We start from the raw sequence: 8,464 nt of genomic DNA, 5'->3' as shown, positions 1-8,464 counted from the left end.
GTGGTGGGTTTTAGGCTTCCATATTTCATTTGCTCACCTCTGTTATTTGCCCCACTGGCATTCATTTGCAAGTAGACCTCCCTGCAGTGAAAACTCCTGAAGGAGGTCAGAAGTCACTGGAGACACAATGGGATTCAGCTGGTAAAGGTGGCATCACCCTCCCCTTTGGTCTTCCTTCGCTTTGTTCTGGGTCTCCCTGCATTACAGAGAACAGTATTCTGGCGCTCAGAGTTTGCAGAAAATGGAAACACTTGACATTTAGTAAAACTGAACAGAGGCCTGCAGGGAAGAACTATTAACCCTGGACCATTTAAGGATAAAGTCTCTTGTAGGACATCTGAATCACTAAGACATAAATGATGCTTTCAGAGAACACTTGGCTATACAGGCAGGAGGAGGAGGGGAAGGCAAATTCAGATGACCCCTTTAGTTGTCATCCTTGGTAAAATTGGGTTATAGCCTCCTGGCACAAATTGTTTATTTTATGATTTTTCGTTAAGTTTTGTTTTGCAGTTTCCACTAGCTATGTCGAAAAAGTCTAGCCCAAATTAACTATTGACACCTAGGCCCAGACCCGTGAGACCCCCATGTAGGGTCCAAACCATAGGCTCGGTGTGGGGCAAACTGGGTTCAAATCCCAACCCCACCGCTTACTCGAGTTGTGATTCTCAGTAAGGAAGCAACCCAAACATTGGTTTCTCCATCTACAAACTGAGGATAAAAATACCAGTGATGGGGTACTATGAGGATCAAATTACAGACATAATATAAAAATGTTAGCACAGTGCTTGGCACATAACACAGAATAAAATGTTAGCACACACTGTATCACTTGATCCACAGAAGTCAAACTCACATACAGTGGTGTCTGGGCCCACTGGTAGGCACAGAAAAGGTTTCGTGGCCCAGCAGAGGTGACTTATTTGACTCCTCTCAGGAGACAGACGTGAGCAGCCGGTGTTTATTGTGTTAACAAAACGGAGACGGGACCAAATCCCATGCAGCATGGGACTGACACCCAGCGGGGTCCATTTCAGGTCAGGCTTTAACAGTACATGACAAGAGACACGGAAACTTCAAGAAATTTAAGAATAACCCATAACCCTCCCCCACGTCCCACTGCATTTCAACTCTGGGCCTGTCGCACCTTGGGCATGGCAGGAGGTGGTACCTTTGTTGATGCTGGGCTAGTCGCTGCCCACATCCGCTAGTAGGAAAGTGCCTGGCAGGGGATGATGGGTCATGGGCTTCTCCTCTGTAGAAAGGGGCACACATTCAGCTTGTGGGAAAGGAAAGGTCCCTTCTTTCCCTCTGTCCTTGCTCTGAGTTAGTGTAATAGTGTTCACTGAAGGGAAGAAATAATCTCAAGGGCCTTCTTTTTTTTTTTTTAATCTAACCCTCATTCCTGTCAGTGCTCCCTAAGAGTCACCACAGGGAGTGGAGAGGAAGAGGAAGGGGAAGAGGGGTTGCCCTCCCTCCATGTTGCCTGGCCCCTAGCCCATCTCCTGGTCCATGGTTTGTGACTGGGACATCCATCCTCTAATCAACTTTCCCTCATCCTTACATTTAGGAGTTCCTGTGAAAAACAGACCTGGAACAAGAGAATCCCTGACAAGAAAGAAAAAGAAAGAAAGAAAGAAAGAGAGAAAGAGAGAAAGAGAGAAAGAGAGAAAGAGAGAAAGAGAGAAAGAGAGAGAGAGAGAAAGAGAGAGAGAGAGAAAGAAAGAGGGAGGAAGGAAGAAAGGAAGGAAGGGAGGGAGGGAGGGAGGAAGGAAGGAAGGAAGGAATGGAAGGAAGAAGAAGAAGAAGAAGAAAAAGAAGAAGAAGAAAGAAAGAAAGAGAGAGAGAGAGAAAGAAAGAAAGAAAGAAAGAAAGAAAGAAAGAAAGAAAGAAAGAAAGAAAGAAAGAAAGAAAGAAAAGAAAAGAAAAAAAAGACCTTACAGGAATTTTGAATTACTTACACCCCCCCAATACTATTTTAAAAATTTACTCACTTTTGGTTTTTAAATGAAGCACCAAGAGCTTGATACACTAACATTAGATCTTTACACCTACAAGGGAACTGGATGACTTCAGTTTGTGGGTGTACGCACAGAGCTCAGAAGCAACAGGAGAGGGACTGAGACTACCTATCTGTGTGTCTGTCTCCAAAGCTCACATTCACTTCAAAACTCTGCTGGCCCACCACAAAACCTGATAGCCTCAACTAAGGGAGACAATCCAGTAATCCCTTGGTCAGCACTCATCTCCCAAGAAAAGAAGATAAAGCAGATTGCCTTGGCTAATGAGCCTGTTGTCCCTGGAGCCCGCTGGAAAATGACGGTGTTCCGGCAGGTGCTCGGTTCTCCACCGCAAAGTGGCAGAAAAGAAAATATCCCACTTTTATGGCACTGGTTCTATGCTTCGCAAAAAGGACTCTGACATTCAAATTAACATTAAAAAACAAAATTTTTAAAAAGGATTGGCTTCTTGGTAAAGTGGATTGCATTTGCATTTATTATAACCAACACAATTTAGCAAGATTTTGTTTGTGTGCAAATGGTAACACTGGGATCCACTGATAGCAAACGTAGGCATCTATCTCTGCATCTGGCAGTACAGGCTGTGATGATGCAAACATTACTAGGTAACTTGCAGAAATGTGACCTCAGTGCCTAGATAGAAAATCGCATACTCAAGTTTGCGGAATCATGTCCTAGTGCGGCCACTTGTCAGCCCTGCTGATGTTTCTAAGTGTGTTTTAAAATCACGTCAAGTGTCTCCCAGTCCCTCTCCTACCTCTGCTTTGTTCCTGCAGTAACTAGATATGTTTATTTTATACAGCTGACCCTAGGACAAGGCAGGGGTTGGTGCACCCACCCCCAGAAGCCAAAAATCCACATAAAACTTCGGACTCCCCCAAAATGTAACTAACTAATAGCCTGCTGTTGACTGGAAGCTCTACTGATAACATAAACAGTTGACTAACACACACTGTGTATGTTAAATGTGCCATATACTGTATTCTTGCAAAAGTAAGCTAGAGACAAGAAAATATTATTAAGAAAATCATAAGAAAGAGAAAATACATTTACAGTACCATACTGTGAAAAATCCTTGTAGAAGTAGACCCATGCAGCCACAACGAGCATTATTCAAGGGTCAACTGTATATTTTCTTTTCAGAGGAGGGTGACTTTTAAAATACAAACAAGAAAAAAAGCAATCATCCATAATACCGCTATCCGAAGACATCCATTCTAATTTCTATAGGTTTATATTTTGTTTTGGTAGATGGTAGATGGTGGAGCCTGTCTTCCTTCTTTGCTTTTCTTCACGAACTTGTGTTGGCTGTTTTTGCACATTTAAGAATTTAAGAAGCAGTTATGTTTTTTTTTTAAGATTTTTATTTATTTGAGAGAGAATGAGAGAGAGAGAGAGAGAGAGCATGAGAGGGGGGAGGGTCAGAAGGAGAAGCAGACTCCCCGCTGAGCAGGGAGCCCGATGTGGGACTCGATCCTGGGACTCCAGGATCATGACCTGAGCCAAAGGCAGTCGCTTAACCAACTGACCCACCCAGGTGCCCAAGAAGCAGTTATGTTTAAAAAAAAAAAATCCCCTGGGGATTTTGATCAGCACAACAATAATACAGTGATTTGGGGGAGAAAGAGAGCTTCAAAATTGAGTCTCCCCATCCATGAATATGGCAGAGCTCAGCAGTACTGAAGTCTTCTTTTATTTCATATTTAATCAGAATGTTCTCTATAAAGGTCTTGAACATTTTCCTTAGATTTATTCGTATATTCTAATAATTTTGTTTGCTATCCAAACTAGATTTTTTTATTTCTATTTTTACATTCTGAAACTTTTATTTCCAACTTTTAATTTTCTTTTTGCTTTTTTCTCCTCATCAGGGTCCATTTTAATTTTGCTTTCCTAAATTTCTGAGTTAAATGATTGATGCAACTCTCTCTTACTTTCTAATAATTGCATGTAAGATGTGAAATATATGCCATAGGCTAGTTTTAAAGTTTCATATCGAATAATCAAACAAGAGATCCCATTTTTAGACAGTAAATTTATTTTAATAATATGGCCAGAAGTTTTACCACAGTTATATTTCAAGATTTTGGAAAACAAAGGTATAATTTGTGTGTACAATTATCTGCACCTAAAAGAAATGAGTTTCACAGGGAACCGGGGTGGACAGATCAATTGTGCAATGACATTAGTCATAAGAATTCTTTTTGTTTCTATGAAAGTACCAGTGTTGCATCACCTACATATTAAGCAATTACAATTTGATCTATTCTGGGGTTAAAACAAGATCATCATTTCTCCTTCGATGGTATTTTCTTTGAATTACTGTTTCATAATCTGTTAGCCTATTATGATTTGATTTGGTCAACAATAAGAAACTGATTGATAGGGGTGCCTGGGTGGCTCAGTTGGTTAAGTGGTTAAGCATCTGCCTTTGGGTCAGGTCATGATCTCAGGGTCCTGGGATCAAGGCCCACCACCCACCCACCCCACCGTCGGGCTCCCTGCTCAGTGGGGAGTCTGCTTCTCCCTCTACCCCCCACCCATGCTTGCTCTTGCACTTTCTCTCTCTCTCAATAAATACATAAATAAATAAAACCTTTAAAAAAGAAACCAATTGATAGAAGACTGTATTTCACTGAGTTTTAAGACATATTGCCTAAATTAGAACTATTTTGTGTAGTAGAAAATAAAAATATTAAAATTTTAAGACATAAAAACCTCTCCTCATCAGTCTGAACTATACTTACCCTATTTTTATTGTAAGTACTTATTTAATGTAGTTATTAAAATTAAAAAATGAGTTATATTGATTTTATTACATTTTTGTCTATTGCACACAAAATTGATTACAATATATAGAAAATAGTTTTTGAAGCACTTGAAATCTATTCCTGTCCTAGACATGTAAATAGAGTAGATTTTTAGGTTCTAATAAAATTCTCAAAACTTAATAATTGTAAAGGGAAAAACCTTTGGAATTCCGTGAACTACAAATATATAAACATATTCAAATCCTAACAGAAAAACTTCCCATGAGCCATTTCTCAAACAGTGGAGAAATACTACAGTTATATTTTTAAACTTTATATATTTATTTATCTAAAGCTGTACTTTTGTTTTACTCGTCGCAGACAACTTGAAACAATAGAAAAAATATGAAAAGAATAAACTTTTGGATAATTGGTGGAATTTTGAAAAGATTTTAAGACTAACTTTTCTATTTGGGGGTGTAAATTTGCCAATTTATAGCCAAGAACAGGAGCACTCTATAAGCCTGTGGATAAAGAATCTGGGGGAGACTTGAGATCAAAATGGGCGGGGTTCCTCTTAGGCTGATCCTGGCCTGCTCCTTCCCCTGGCCTTTTCTTACTCTGTGTCTGAGACCTTTCATGTGTCTTTCCTGGCCCACCTGAGCATTTGCCTCGTTCCTGTTGAGCTACCCTGCATAAGAACTTAGGGTCTGCAGCTGGTCTCTTGGGTTTAAATGTCAGCATCTCTGCTTAACATTACAGGGACTCTGGGCAAGTCTTCTAACCCCTGCTGGTGTCCTCATCTTTAAGATGAATATAATGATAGCACCTGTGCTGGATCTAGTTCTTAATCCTGATCTTCATGCCCCTGTAGTAATATTACATGTCCACGTCTCTGACATGGTCTCCTGGTGGGCAGAGTGTACATCCTTGACTCTCGACCTTGGGCTTGGCCACTGGACTTGTTTAGACAAGAGAATGTTAGGGTACGTGAGACCTGAAAGAGACATGCTCGTGAGGCTGGGTGTGCCATCTCGCACTTCCACCATCACCATTAGAAGCACATGCCCTGAGTGTCCCGCAGGTCCCAGAAGAATACGAGACACTGGGGAACACCTGAACTTACCGTGTTGTAGGCGCCCAGCTGAGCCCAGCTAGATCAGCCAAATGCTAGATGACTTGCAGATGCGTGAGCAAGTAAATGCTTTTTTTTGTAAACTACTGTATTTTGAGATGATCTGTTCCATGTTATTTTTATGACGTTAGTGACATTAGCAGACTAATATAGTAGCTGATAATAGGGTGTTGTAAAGATAAAATTAGGTACTAGGCTAGGTAAACGGCTTCAGAGTTTACAGCAACCACTCAGTGAGTGCTGGGATTTTGGTCTGTTTGCAACCCTCTGTGTCATGCCCTGGCTCCCTAGCTGCCTTTTCCCAGGGGGCTGATTTTCCAGCATGGCACTCTTGTGAAAGGCTCTCAACCGCACCTAGAGTGGTCATGCGGTCATGACCCCTAGCCGATTCCTCAGATAGAGCCCCACAGTCAGAGTGCTGATACCTATAGGTAGGATCCTCCACGGATACAATCATTTCTTAGTTTCTGATAGTTCGAATGAGAACATGACTCAGATAGAAAATACTTAGAAAGATTTTATAAAAAATTGTCATTTCTACCATCTACCTCACCATTGTTCACCTGAGCAATCAAGACACTAGCCTGCTCCTATGGATGGAGATGCCTTTTTCAATGGAGCCAATGACCCCAGAAAAACATTATTTAAGACCAGATAAGTAAAATGCAACTTAATGTCAGTGTTCCATTTCTTAATAGTGCCAAAAATGAGCCAGAGTTTATTTTTCAACAAAGGCAAATAATGCATCTAAGTAATTGTTCACTTGACAAAAGAGAATATACTACAAGGCGGTAGTGCAGCTCCGTGACCTGAGCAAGTATGCAAGGTGCAGCACAGGAACCACACGACTTCACGGAGCTGTTGTAGGTGATGAAATATGTTAAGATTTGTAAAGCAATAAACATAGTGCCTGGGCCATAGCAAGGAACAAGGAAGCAACAGACATTATTCAAATTTGGCGTAGGCTAAGTGGAGACGGGTGCATTGGAGGTCGTCCCTTTCTGAGTAGACAGCAGGGAAGGTGAAAGCAGGGACAACCAGCCATGGGAGCTGGGGACAAGCAGTAACTAGAGCTTTTTTTTTTTTTAATACATTTTATCAAGTGAAAAGCATTTCATGCCTAATTATGAATAAATAGGACTCTTGGATGTCTGTTTCTATTTTATCTACTTGGATCACATTGAAGATGGTTTTTTGCCAGTTTGTCAAATTATTTTGTTTCGACAACATGAAAGTCTATCAGTTCTGTAGCTTTGTGATAGTCCTAATTTTTTCCAGATTGCTAATTCATAAAGTGAGTTTGCATTAAAGCTGTACTTAAGCTTTAGTGTAATCTCTGATTACATCAATTAGTGATTGAGAAGAATTAAAATTTAGTGAACTAATTGCCTTTGTGATTTATAAAATCTTATTTCAGTTTGTTATGTTATTGCATATATTTATGCTAATCTTGGCTAATATTTTACATAACTCTTTAATAACTTTTAATAGAAAAAGTATTTTGAGTGAAAAGGATGCTGATATATTATCACAGTGAATCACTAATTAGATGATCCCCTCTGGTTACCAATGACCTCTCTGTTGCCTTATCCAATTCCCAAGTCTCGGTGCCCATACCACTTGACTTATGTATGGGATGTCCATATAATTCATCATCAGACTGGGCTGTGTTTCAGGGTGAAAGGGGGCCCTCTTAGCAACAACACCAGGACAAAACCAGAGTGAGCTGGGATGGACCTGGGCAGGCCAGGATAAATGGTCATCCTGCCTAATGGCAACATTTGACAGGGTAGACCACTCTCTCTTCCCTGATGCACCTTTCCACTCAGTTTCCACCTATCACACTCTCTTGGTGTTCTTCCTACTTGACAAATCTTTCATTTTTGATCTCTTCTGATGGTTCTTCATCTTCTCTGCAACATTTTAACGTTGAAACCTTCTGGGACTCCATCCTTGGTCCCTTTCTCTTTTTTTTCACACTCACTCTTCTGGTGAGCTATTCTGGTCTCACGGTTTTAGATATAATCTGTGCAGATTATATTGAAAGCCATGCAGATGTGATGGTTTTAAAAATATGTCCAGGAATCCTTTGGTATATCTGTCCTTAAGAGGTGGAAGTGTCCTTAATTTCATCTGCCTTGAGTGTGAACTGGACTTGTTGGTTGGCTTCTACTGACTAGATTATGGTGGCAGAAGTAATTGAAGGTCATTTCCAAGGTTAGGTTATAAAAAGACTTCAGCTTCCATTTTGAGTAATTCCTCGCTGTCTCTTGAATCACTCTTCTTGAGGTAAGCCAGATGCCATGCGGTGAGAGGCCCATATAGTGAGGATCCAAGGCTACCAACAGCCATGTGGGTATATTGAAGTGGATCTTCTGAGGTCTGCCAACAGCTATGCAAGTGAGCTTGGAGGCTGATCTTTCCCCAAACTAGCCTTCAGATGAGACTGCAGCCCCACCAACACCTTGGTTGCAGTCCCTAAGCCAGAACTACCCAACTAAGTGGCTCCCAGACTTGTGACCCACAGACACCTTGGAGTAATAAACGATTGTTGTTGT

Source organism: Eumetopias jubatus, unplaced genomic scaffold (assembly GCF_037043125.1).
Source record: "Eumetopias jubatus isolate StellerSeaLion01/CBP00866 unplaced genomic scaffold, mEumJub1_p1.0 scaffold_6, whole genome shotgun sequence".
Lineage (NCBI taxonomy): Eukaryota > Metazoa > Chordata > Mammalia > Carnivora > Otariidae > Eumetopias > Eumetopias jubatus.
This window is presented reverse-complemented; position numbering follows the sequence as displayed.